The 12,403-nt window shown below is 46.7% G+C and overlaps 1 protein-coding gene and 1 long non-coding RNA gene across 6 annotated transcripts in view; one reads left to right on the top strand and one right to left on the bottom strand.

Annotated features, from left to right (window-relative positions):
- Positions 1 to 3,420: 3,420 nt before the first annotated feature.
- Positions 3,421 to 4,940, bottom strand: LOC141568051 (uncharacterized). Its single transcript, XR_012491068.2, has 2 exons — positions 4,572 to 4,940; positions 3,421 to 4,425 (listed from the first exon to the last, which is right to left on the bottom strand). It is a non-coding gene; the product is annotated as an uncharacterized LOC141568051 (long non-coding RNA).
- Positions 4,941 to 5,504: 564 nt separating this feature from the next.
- The window catches only part of RALY (RALY heterogeneous nuclear ribonucleoprotein), a 73,052-nt gene continuing 66,153 nt past the window's right edge, over positions 5,505 to 12,403 (top strand). For 3 of the 5 annotated variants that reach the window (XM_074318357.2, XM_019733869.3, XM_019733841.3), the window contains exon 1: positions 5,505 to 5,721. The gene's annotated coding sequence lies outside the window, so the exon portion shown is untranslated. The remainder of the gene's footprint in view (positions 5,722 to 12,403) is intronic. The other 2 variants (XM_019733851.3, XM_019733864.3) reach the window with 2 other exon arrangements.

The raw sequence follows: 12,403 nt of genomic DNA, 5'->3' as shown, positions 1-12,403 counted from the left end.
CTGAGAAACAGGGTCACTCATTGTCCCTGAGTCCCTGGGTGGGTTGGTTACCAATGAACTTCACCATAGTTGTGACTCTGTTTAAAGCTTGGGATGTTCTGACCTTGACATGAGGTTTGGGACTCAGCCGTGAGTTCTAGAGCTACGAGTAGTTCTGCCATGCCACTGATCAATTCCTTTCTGTCATACCCTTGCCTCTTCTTCAAGCTCTTCCCAAGCATATCTCCACTCACCCAGAAGCCTTAGTGAGCAATGTGGAATTTTCTGAAGATTAGCATCCTGTCAAAAGATTGGCACCTAACTGTACATTTTATTAACTAAAATGTTTAAGGTATGTATGCATCATATATTATGATTAATCCACATTTGAACTAATCTTTTTGATGCACTGATCAAATATGTCTTGATAACATGAGATAAAGGGGCTTTGTCCATATTTGTTTATGGTCTATCACCCCCCAATAGAATATATGATGGATATGACATTTAAAAAATATTATGTGTATGGTGTCTTATGAGTTCTCTCAGATGCAAACCTTGGGAACAGATGTTGAGATCAACTAGTTAACATGGGGAATGATCCCAGGAAACACCATTAGTAGAGTGCGGTGTGAGGCAGGGAAGGAAAAGTTGTCAATAAATCATGTGTGATCACGTAACTTAACCACTGTGCGCAAATGGAATCTAATCTCAATGAGGAACTCTGAGAGGCAATTAAGAACACCCCTCACAGTTATCCCATGTGATGGGTGAGGACACTGAGGTCCCCATCAGGTCCCCATCATTCATTGGTTGAAGGACATTTTTGTGGGCATTACATTGCCAGTATTTCTGTCTTGTCTAGTGCATGAGCCAAGTGTGCTCCTGTGGCAAGGGCTTTTGGGTCATAGTTGCAGCAATTAATCTTGGAGCATGAGTTGAGTGCTGAAGAATATTGACCTTAAACAGACAGCCAGATATGTCTTTAGCAAAATGGGTTTATTCTAGAACAACAAAGAATTGCAATTCAGGACATGTGGTTTAATGGTGAACTGCAAGCAAGTGCAGAGAAACAGAGGAGAAAAAAACCCAGCTCTTTTATGGACTTGGGAGGGCTGTTGTAAATGAAGAGTCCATTGGAGGAAACTCAAAGTTCGAAGTACAGTGACTTTTCATGGGCTGTTATGGCAGTCTCCCATTGGCTGGGCTGTTACTGGGCAAGATGGAATGTAAAGTAGTATCACTTCCCATCAGAGATGGTATGTCGTTCCAGTTGGGGTCAGTAGTGTGTGCTGAGTGATACATGCATAAGAACTCTCTCTTCTAGCTGCCCCCCATTCCATTTAAATTGAGATTTCGGTTCATTAATTTTCATGGGGGGTGAAATGGGTGGGTCTCTGGCAGTTGGCTACAGATGGGCTTCCCTTCTTCCAAATCATGATATCCTGGGGTGTCCCACCCTACATTGGCTCGATGGGGAGGGGAGGATGGTCCACATATGGGTACACATGCTGTCCTTGGCCTTGTAGATTAGTCACAGAGGACAGCAGAAGGATTCATGTGTGGACTGGCTCACACTCAGACACCATCTTGCGTAGAGAAAGGGGTTGGGGGTACAGAAATATGAAACTTTTATTTAAAAAATGCTACAGGCATACTTCTGAGATACTGAGGATTTGGTTCCGGACCACTGCACTAAAGCGAATAGCGCAATAAAATGAGCCACATGAATTTTTTGGTTTCCAGTGCATATAAAAGTTATGTTTACATTATACTGTAGTCTATTAAGTGTGCAATAGCATTATGTCTAAAAAAAGTACATACCTCAATTTAAAAATACTTTATTGCTAAAAACGTGCTAACTATCAACTAAGCCTTTAGCAAGATCTTTTTGCTGGTAGAGGACCTTGCCTCGATGTTGATGAAAACAGTATCTGTGAAGTGCAATAAAGTAAAGCTCAGTAAAATGAGGTATGCCTGTACTTACTTAAGTGAGACTATTTTAAACTGGAAGAGACTTATGTTAATAATTAGATTTATATTTTTCTTTCTCAATAATAGATAGGAGAAGCTCAAGAAAAAAACTGTCACATAGAAAATAAAGGACCTGGACTTATTTTTGCAACTATGAGTTGTAGAGGGTAGATTTCAATCCTATCACAAATATAATCTCCATGAGGACAGGGCGCCTTTACCTGCTTTGATCATTGCTGTATTTGTAGCTCACAGCACTGTGCTGGGCCCAGAAAAGGATGCTAAATAAACATTTGTTGAATGAATATATGCTCTGTATTTTCCTGCCAGTGACCCCTTCCCTTTTGAGATCCAGATCATTTAATTTCAATTAGTTTATTGCAGCTTCACCCAAAGCTGGGCAGGAGTGCTGTTTTCTCTTGGACAATTAAGTGCTTTAGTAGAGAGCCAGGGTGTGAGGGGCTGCTCTCTGTGCCCCATGCAAGCCTGGATGGACTCGTAGAGAATGTTGAGACTGTCAGAACACTGGCTGATAACTGAAGGGCTGTGTGGGTCCCTTCAATTTAATGTCCTCTTAATTAGTATAAATAATGGCTGAGTTGTCCTTCACTGCCACTTGACTCATTGCTGTCTCCAAGGCTCATTATGATCAGGGATGAACAGCACTCCTCCGACCTCTTCTGTCCTCACAGTCATGAAGCAGAGCTGGATCCCAGGTCCAGCACTGCCCCTTTGTAGTTGGGCGACCTTGGGTGAGTTGCATTCCCTCTCTGAGCCTCAGATTCTTCATCTGGATGGTGCAGCAGCCTTGAGGATGGCTCTAGGTTTTTCTCTCTGCTAGCCTCTCCTCATGGTACAAACATATGTGACTCTTCTACATTGCAGGCCAATACCTCTTCACCCATAGGGATTCCCTTAATGATATGGGTCTGGAGTCAGCCAGACCTGAGTCCAAATCCTGGGTAAAATTCACCACCTCTTCCTGGCTATGAGGCTTTAGACAAGTCACTCAACAACAATGAGCTGCACTTTGTTTTCTAATTAAACAAACAAAAAAAGATACACCCTCTCCCTGCCCTCCCCCAACACCTCCCCCCTCCCCCAGATGCCAGGCACTATGCTAAGACTACAGAGTTTGAATCCTGGATCTGTAGCTTGTTAGCTCTATGATCTTGGGCAAGTCACTTAACCTCTTTGACTTAGTTTCCTCATCTGTTAAATGGGAGTAATAATAGCATTTTCTTCCAGGATTGCTGTAAGGAGTAAGTGAATTAATATATATGAAACACTTAGAACTATGTCAGGAACATAGCAAGTGCCAATAAATGTTTGCTGTTATGGCTACCATCTCATTGAAAATATACAACCTACTCTGGGAAGAAGTCTAACTTTCCCTACTTCTAAACTGAGAGTAATAACACCCGCAGCATAGGGTGATTATGATTATGACAAGTAACATAGGCAAAGTAACAATAGGTAATTATTTATTGAGTACTACAGTGAACCAGATATGCTATATGAGTCAGCAATGTGCGTGACAGCAAGAAGCAAAAATCAAAAGTTACAGTGGCATATATGGGGCTTTATTTACTCAAATAAGAAGTCTAGAGGAATCCTGGTTTTTTCTGTTTTTCTGCTTTACCATTCTTACCAAGTCAATTTTGCTCTCAAGATTTCAAGATGGCTACTGTGCCTCTGTGCATCACATCTCTGTTCTAGGCAGAACACGGGGGAAGTGCAAAAGGCTGAAGAATGCCAGTTGAGTCTATCTCTTAAAAAAACAACCTTTTCTGGTAACTAAACAACTTCCATTTGCACAGCACTGGCCAGAACTCTGTCATCTAGGTTGTATGGGAACCCTAGGTGCTAGGGAGCCTAGGGAATCAAGCCAGCCTTCATAGCAAGGGAGGCTGTACACAATTTGGGGGTAGCCAAAACACATGTGATAAATAGACAAATAAATGACAAGACTAAGAAATACCACAAAGGAAATGAACAAGAGGCCAAACTAGACATCTTTAGGTGGGGTGTTCAAGGCAAGCCTCTTAGAGGAGGTGATATTTAGGCAGAGACGTGAAGCATAAGAAGGAACCAGAAGTTAAAAGAGGTGGGGGAAGAACCTCCCTGGTTTTGGTCTCAGTGTCACCATCTCTCTAATTTGGTTTCTTTTCCTTTTGAAGCGAAACACAAAGGTCATCAAACAACAAAGTGGAGTTACAACTGCTGTTCTGGCAGAGCCGGGATTCAATTCAAACTCTGCCTCGCTCTCGGGAATTCTGTCTCTTAGGCAGGTTCTGGCAGAAGCGATGTGAAAAATACAATCAGGAAATCACACGTGGGACGACGCATGGAGAATTTGGCCAGTTCCCAGCCTTCAAGGAAGTCTATAGCTGAGGCCTGAAGGGCAATGGTCCTCGTGTGCTCTCGGAACACCCCTCCGGCTGTGTTATGAAGGCTGGAACACTGATTTAGCTGACGGTTTCCGACAGAAGATATATTCAGGAGAGAGGACCACCACCCAGATCAAGTTATAAAACATTTTCTGCACCCCAGAAGGGTAAAGGTACTTAAATTTAACCTATTTTTAGGTGGGAGTGGCACCTCCTCCAGAGACTCACCCTCATGGCGGCCTGTCCGCCCAGTCCCCGCCTAGGTAGTGAGGAGCGAACCCTCGCCCAGACCACGCACTTGGTTCCTTGAAAATGAAAATATTTGGGGCTCCTTCCTGCTTGGTCTCTTCCTCATCCTTCGGCACCGCCCCCCGCGGATTTGTCTGGGTCCCATCTCCTAGGTCCCTCCTATCTTCAGCACCACCCCCGTGATCTTCCTCTGGGTCACGCCTCCTTCCGGCTCCTCCCGAGTGGCCACCTTTGGGCCCCCTCCTCCCTGCTCGGCTTCCGGGCCCTCCTCCTCCAGTCCCGCTTCAATCTTTCCTTCCTTTTGGCCCCGCCTCCCCCAGCCTCCTTTCACCCTTGACTCCTCCTCTGGGCAAGGCCTCCCTTTGGCCCCTCCCACTACCGCCCCCCAACCCCCCGCCCGCCCCGCTTTCCAGCACTGATCTGGCTCCTGGCTCTGCGAGGCCTGCACTGTGTTCCACACCTGCCTTGCGCTCCTCTGTTCTCCGGCAACAACACCCTCAGTCCCCGCCCACCTTTCGCTCCATACTGCTGCGAGCGAGTCTCTCTTCCCGCCCTCAGCCCCGCCTTCCCAGGTTTCCACCTCAGTCCCTTTCCTGTTAGACTCCGCCCCGGCCCCTCCTATCTCCTCTCCCCGCCGAAGCTCTGGACCTTTCCACAGCCATGTTGAAGGGGTGGATAGAGCCCATGTGCCTGGGAAGCTGGGCTGTGTCAGGGCGGGACTGGGGACTCAACGAGCTTGTGTGACCGTGTTCTACCCTAGAGACAGAGGCGGGGTAGAGGGAGGGCCCAGTGCCAGGGCCGGAGCCCTGGGCGGGGCCGAGTTGAGGGAAGCCGCTCCGGGAGCCCTCACCCCCGCGCTCCTCAGTGGTACCGGCCGAGGGAAGGACTCGCGGCTGCGGGGCTCGCGCCGCTGTCAGTGCGGCTGGGCGCGGAGCGGCGCGGGCGTAGGGCAGTTAGAGCTGAGAAGCTGAGGGGGCGGTAGTGGCGGCGGGGGCGACTCCCGCGCGTGTGTGCTCAGCTCCTCACGCCGCGGCCGGGTCCGCTTTCTTCCTTCCTCCCTCCCGCCCCCGAGTGCGGTGGCACCGCCTTCTTCCGTGCCGCGCGGCTTCCTCCAGACCTCTCCGCGCGGGTGAGTGGTGGCCGCGGGCGTCTCCTTAGGGGTGTGGGGGGTGTTCCTTGTTCCTTTTCGGTCGCCCACTAATTCGCGCGAGCCTCTGCCTATTTTTAGAAACTCTTTCTTCGGCTATTCTTGGGAGTCCTAGGAGCCGGGGTAACTCCCGGCCCCCTCCCCCCGAATCTACCCCCACCCGGGCCCGAGGCCCTGGGTCGCCTGCCCGGCCCATCCGCGCCCGCTCCCGGCCGCCCTGGCGTTTCCTGTCCGCTTCCTCCCCGCGGGCCGGGCCTAGACCGGGAGTTGGCGGGGTGGGCCTGCGCCCGCTAGGAAGTTGGAGTCTTTTGTGCTCGCGCCGCGCCCCGCCCCGCCCGGCGGGGGGAGGAATGAGGGGAACGGAGGCCGCGCGGGGGAGGCCCTGGGCTGGCGGGGCCCTGGCTTCGTCCCCGTCCCGGGTTTCTTCCGGCTTCTTCTCCCGGGCTGGGTCTGCGGGATCCCGGTGGCGCGCAGAAGTGGTCCTGCCTCGCTCTCCACGGGCCTGAGCGCCTCCTCGACCCTCACTTTTGCGGGTCCCTGGCTCTTTGCACACCTTGGGCTTGGAGAGGATCCACAACAGGCCCTCGAGTTGGGGCAGTGTTCTGCACTTAACGCAGCCCCCTTCGCAGCCGAGTCTCAGTTTGTTCTTCTGTGAAATGGGGGAAAGAAAGTCACTTCGAAGGGTGTTTGTGGATTCAGGGAGGGAAACTAATATGTGAAAGAAGTTAATACCGACAGGTAACATTTAATGAACTTGACTCGAGAACTTCATAAGTCTTCATTTAATGCCCACAGCGGCCTTCTGGGATTAGCCCCACTTACAAAAGCAGAAATCAAGGCTCAGAGAGGTTAAGTAATTTGCTTCAAATCACAGTTAGTAGCCACAGAAGTGTAAAGCCGTGGTGCTAGTACGTGTTATTTATTTCTTAGTGTGAGCTTCTGTAATCTGTGTGCAGAGGGGATTTGACTTGGGTCACTCCGTTAGAGACGTCACTCCGTTCTTCCTGACTGCTGGGCCAGTGTCCACTATACTGTGGATGAAATCCCATTCTGGGGCTACTGGAGGTCCAAGGGAAAGGATGTTACTATGAATTTCTTGCTCGTATTGCCCATTAGAAGTTGATGGATGCAGGAGACTCCAGATCTCAAGCACAACTCAAGTTCCCTGGGGTTTTGGCTCAAGGAAGGCTTAAGTCATAAACAGTGAGGGCCATCCTTTGTTTTGTTTATGGCATGTTCCCCCCCCCCCCCCCAACCTTGCATGTTCTCTATGTTTAGATTTATAGCTCCTACTTGGGGGAAGGAGAGCAGGAAGTGGCTCAAGTCAACTGCTTCATCTCCTTCAAATAGAGTTTTCTCCTATTTTCAGATAAGGCCCAGAGAGGTAAAAGTGAACTAAAATTAATTTTAGCAAGTGTTCTAATGTGTTTGATGTCCATTATGGGGAGTATCTGAAAAGCAGGCAGAGGATCTTGTTCCCAGGCCAGGTCTTGAGGAATCTCCTGGTGTTTGCATTAGTTCTTTGGCGTCTGGAGGTGTGCTGTGCTCTCCTCCTTCCAAAATTCTGGATTTAGGAGTTGTGGTATGTAGGAGTCTTACAGACCATCTGGTACAACTTCTTTATCTGCATTTCCCTCCCTTGTTAACTGAACCTTGGAAAGGAGAAGTTATCTGAATTCACAGACTACCTTAATGACAGAATCATAGTTAGAACTCCCAGTGTTTTGTTTCCTGCTCCAATATTTTTATTTCTACCATACCTTGCTACCTTTTGAAAGGGCACTAAATTACTTTTGCAGCCCTTTAGACCGGGAATCCTGAGTAAATTGAAATCACAAGGAAGTTATATAGCCACTCTCCATGCCTCAGGTTTAGCATTATAATGAGGCCAGGCTTTGTGCATAGGTGTACTAGTACTCATAAGTCACCACTTTTACTGTATAGTATTTTATGGTGTATAGTACTCTTCTGTACTTGTCTGAGTTCATTTCTAATCCAGTCCTGTGAAGGAGTTAGAGAGTTTGGTTTATATCTCCTTTTTGTAGGTATAATTGAGAATTGAGACACAGTAAGGTTAGGGTGCTTGCCTTGCTTAAATCACCGAATTAATAAATGATGAGGGCAGGACACCTCTCATGGGCAGAGGATTTGATGTGACATCATGAACTAGCCCCTCATTGTGGCTCTCTGAACCTCAATGTCCTTATTTGTAAATTCTCACAGGGTATGGGGACTATGAGAAATGGCTATTAAAATGCATTGTAGTCGTTGTGAGCAGCAGGAATAGTAGCTAACATTTATTAAGCACTTACCATGTATCAGTTACTGGACTAAGGACTTCTGTGGAGCGCCTCCTTTAATCCTTAGAGCAACTGTATGAATTAGGTACTGTTGTTATTCCTGTTTTACAGAAGAAGAAAACGGGTTAGAAAGGTTACATGACTTGCTCAGGGTCATGTAATTGCCAGCTGCAGACAATATAACTTTAAAGCTGGTGTGCTTTATTTTGTAAGAAGTATACATAAAAGTTACCATTTTAACCATTTTTAAATGTACAATTCTGTGGCTTTAAGTAACTCACATTGTTATGCAACCTTCACCACCATCCATGTCTAGAATTTTTTTTGACTTCCCAGTCTGAAACTCTGTACCCATTAAACACTAACTGGCTATTTCCGTCTCCCCGCAGCCCCTGGCAACCATCCTTCTATTTTCTGTGTTTATGACTTTGATTACTCTAGGTACCTCACGTAACTAGAATCATACAATATCTCTCCTTTTGTGATTGGCAAAGCTGGCGCTTTTAGTGCTTCGCTTAACCTCTGGGTGCTCTGTAAGTGCAAAATGATTATTAGTCCATCTCGGCAGTAAGGTGTGTGTGGCGCAGCCCTAGAGCCTGGTTGTACCTCTGGTTAAGCTTCCTCCTCCTTTTTCCCCCCACTCTGTGGATTGAAGTTTTTTTTATCACTGAATCCTTTCTGGAGATCTCTACTCGTCCCTTCTGTATCTTCCAAAGAGACCTCCTACCCTTGAAACAGATCCCAGAGGATTCTTCACCCTTGTCTTGTTTGTGCCTGCCTTTCTGACTATCCAGGGTTTGGGCGTATAGGGCTGCAGTGATGGACAATAGCAGTGCTATGGCAGCAGCTCAAGTCAGAACTATTCAGAGAACGATTAAATGGATCACCTTTATGAAATGCTCCCTTTTTGCCTTCCTCTTTCCATAAAGGCACATGAGGGATTAGCTTTTGGGTTCCTAGAGGGTATTTATGGTTCCTCATTGCTTGCAGGTGGTTAAGATGGTGTTAAATACTGTGTTTAACCTCTCAAAATTCCCTTTGGTTTGACTCTGTGTCTATTTGGGGGTGTGTGGTGAGGTGGGATGTGTGGTGTTTATGTTTGTGAAGGGTAGTTGGAATTTTGTCCTGATACCAACAGGGATGTGGGCTGGGAGGTGTTAAAGAGATGGGTAATAAGGCAACAAACAGATCTAAGGAGTTGCACTTTCTTTAAAAAATCTGATGATCCAACATTTCCTACATGTTCAAATCCAAAGCCCTGAGTGTGATAATGAGGTCAGAGTGTGTTGAATTGTTTGTCTAGAATCTTGTTAGTTGAGGGTCTTCAAAGTTATGTAGACCAGCCCGCCACCTGGACATTTGAAATGGCTACCTCTTGAGATTCTCTTTCATTGGGCACCTCATTATTGGAAAGTTTTCCATTCACTGAACAATTAAGCATGCCATGCGTCGAACTAAGCTCGGGGGATTTGGCTATATACAGCCTGGTGGGGAAGACAGGCAAGGAAACAAGCAGTGTGAGAAGTATTGTGACAGGGACAAACACCGTGCGAGCACAGAGGAATAGTAACTAACCCAGCCTTGGAGGGTAAGGGAAGACTTCCTCAGAGGAGTTGGCTAAGCCTAGACCTCAAGAAAGAAACAAACATAAGCCAGGAAAAGAGATATGGAGAGTCAAGGAGGCGACAGAGATAAGACTGTTCTAGACAGAATAGCAAGACTAGAGATGGTAGGGATAGTAGGTAAGACTTTTGGCTCTTTTACTGTGTCTACCAGATACTATTCTGAGCATTTAACGTGTGTTAACTTATTTCTTCCCATAACCACCTTGAGAGGTGACTATTATTCCCATTGTGTAGGAGAGGAAACAGACTGGGGGTAGGGGTTAAATAAGTTTCTCAAGATTCCTGAGTGGAGCATAAAGTACGAAATGGTGGATGTGGCAAGAGATGAGACTGGCAAGATAGGCAGAGAAGAGGCCAAGTCGTGAAAGGGCCTTGTTGTCTAGGTTGAGGAGTTTGGACTTCATTTCACCATGAGGAGGCCATGATCCTGTGTGCATTTTAGAAGGATATCTCTGGCTACCTATTTTGGGAGTGGATTTGAGGGCTAGAACACCATAGGCAAAGAGACCAGTTAGGAGGCTGTTGGAGTAGTGCTGGCAAGAGGTGATGGTGTTTCAAGTGAAGAGTGTGTGTGTGTGTGTATGTGTATTATAGAAAGAAGATGGAATTGAATGATGAGACAATCAAAGATTGTTGGTGTGGAGGACAAGGAAGAAAGATGACTTCTAGATTTCTACTTGGTACAGTCGTATAATAGATGCCATTAATTGAGGTGAAGACACAGGAGAAGGAACATGTAAGAAACGGAGGATTTCTCATGTAGGGTCTTACATTTGCTTTCATTTACCTTCCAGTTATTGATTCTAGTTCTTCGTGGGAAGGGCAGAGGGGAACGGGAGCAGAAGTGAGGGAGAGTGTGGCACAGCAAATCTGGTAACTATACCTGGCTAAACTGGGTTACATAAGCACTAGTTTTGGAAAAGAGGAAATATTAGCTCCTAGACATCCAGGCCCTGCACAGCTCTGAAGACCGCGTATGGAAAGCCAAGGAAGCCTTACTTTTTCTTCAGATAGTGTCCTTTGGCACTGCTCTGTCCATGTCCTAGTGTGTTCCTCTCTAAGTCACCTCTGCCTACTCTTTGCTAGGCGCTGGGAGAACAACGATGAGTAAAGCAGCTTGAGGGGCTCGTACCCAGAAAGGCAGCAGAGCTCAGTAGCTTAGCTACAGTGGTAGAGGGAGAGTGGGGTGGGGCAGGTCAGGTGGGCCAGGATGGGGAGGGAGAGCAGGAGGGGTTTTTATTAGGGACAGGAGTCAGGAGAGCCTGCTCTGTGCTTCAGTCTTTTTGTCAGGTGGCAAAGGTCCAGGATTATTCATCTGAATCACGATGGAAAATAATGACTAGATGACCCCCAGAGTCCCTTCTAGCAATAACATTTTATGATCTAGATGATGATTTAGATAAAATATCTCTGGAGTGGTATTCTCTTTCTCTCCCTGTCTCCTTCCCTCCCTTCTCCCTTGTTTTCTTAGGCAGTGGTAGAGGGTAGGGATGGAGATAGGAAGGTTTTCACAGGAGTATCTGTTAAAAAACTAGTTTTGTTCAATTTTAGATCCTATAAAATGTACAACTGGAGGGGAGAGGATGACAGCTTTAATGTAAGTCTGCTGTCCTACAGCTGCCCCTTGGGTACCGCAACGAAGTTTCAGATCCGTGATGGGGAATAGACTCTCAGGACTAGAGAGAGGGACAGTGGGATAAATTATGAGCCTACTCATGAACCTGAGGATCATCTGGTCTGGTCCCTGTTACGAACTCTCTGTGGGCCCCTTGTCTTCTCTGGCCTGTTTCCTCATAAAATAATCTGGGAGGTCCCTGAAATTCTGTAAAGGCCCAAAAGATGGGCGCTGGGGACAGAAAAGGATTGGAGATTCCTCTCTAGTCACCTTCCCCTTCCCCACTTAAGTGACAGGCATCTGCCAAGTATCATTGTTAGTTATCTTTTTTGACTTTATAGCCCTTCCTTTTTCCTCGGTTTTGGCGGCTTTCTGTCACTTCATAATGGCCTTCATGTGCTGTACCTCCTGGGAGGAGGGGACGAAGAATGGGATAGTGTCCCTAGGTTCTAGTCTGCATCCCCAGAGAGCCATTTAGGCTGTCCACTGTCGTCCCCCCCCCCCCCCCCCCCCCGCCCTTCTCTATGCTGAGGTAAGGGTGGAGAGTTTGTAGCTGAATACTCAGGTTTTCTGTCGCTCAGACACGTGTATTTGGAGTGCTTCACTGACTAAAGTGCAAATCTGGCTGTCCTCCCAATATGCCCAGTGTAGTTTCACTGGGGGAAATACCATTCAGTGGGCTTTTGATGTTTGCCAAAATTACATTAATTATAATTACCTAATACTCTCAGGGATCTTAGCCTTCCTGTCTGTAAAAACAAGGGGATTGGACTAGATAATTTTGAATGGTATTTTTACCTCTTAACAGTCTGAATTTCTGGCTTAAAAATTTATCTCTGGAAGGAGAAAGGGCTTTGCTTCAGCACTGTTTCTCAGAGGGTTAAATTCTGGGTTCACAGATACCTTTCAATATATAAACAGATGGATATTGCTTTTTAGAGTGGACAGATTGCTTAAAAAATTGCTTGTGAGATGAATTTATCAAATTGTCTGCTGAGTTCCATTACAAACTTGGAGCTGTTGTCCCACAGGACAAACTTGGAGTCCAAAACTAAAAAAAATTACACTTAGCTATGTAGCAGACTATTTAAAAATCACATAACAAAGGGAAAATTAAAAACACG

The sequence above is a fragment of the Rhinolophus sinicus genome, chromosome 13 (genome assembly GCF_057876585.1).
Source record: "Rhinolophus sinicus isolate RSI-liver-muscle chromosome 13, RSI-T2T, whole genome shotgun sequence".
NCBI lineage: Eukaryota > Metazoa > Chordata > Mammalia > Chiroptera > Rhinolophidae > Rhinolophus > Rhinolophus sinicus.
The sequence above is the reverse complement of the archived record's forward strand: the minus strand, read 5'-3'. Positions and strand labels throughout refer to the sequence as shown.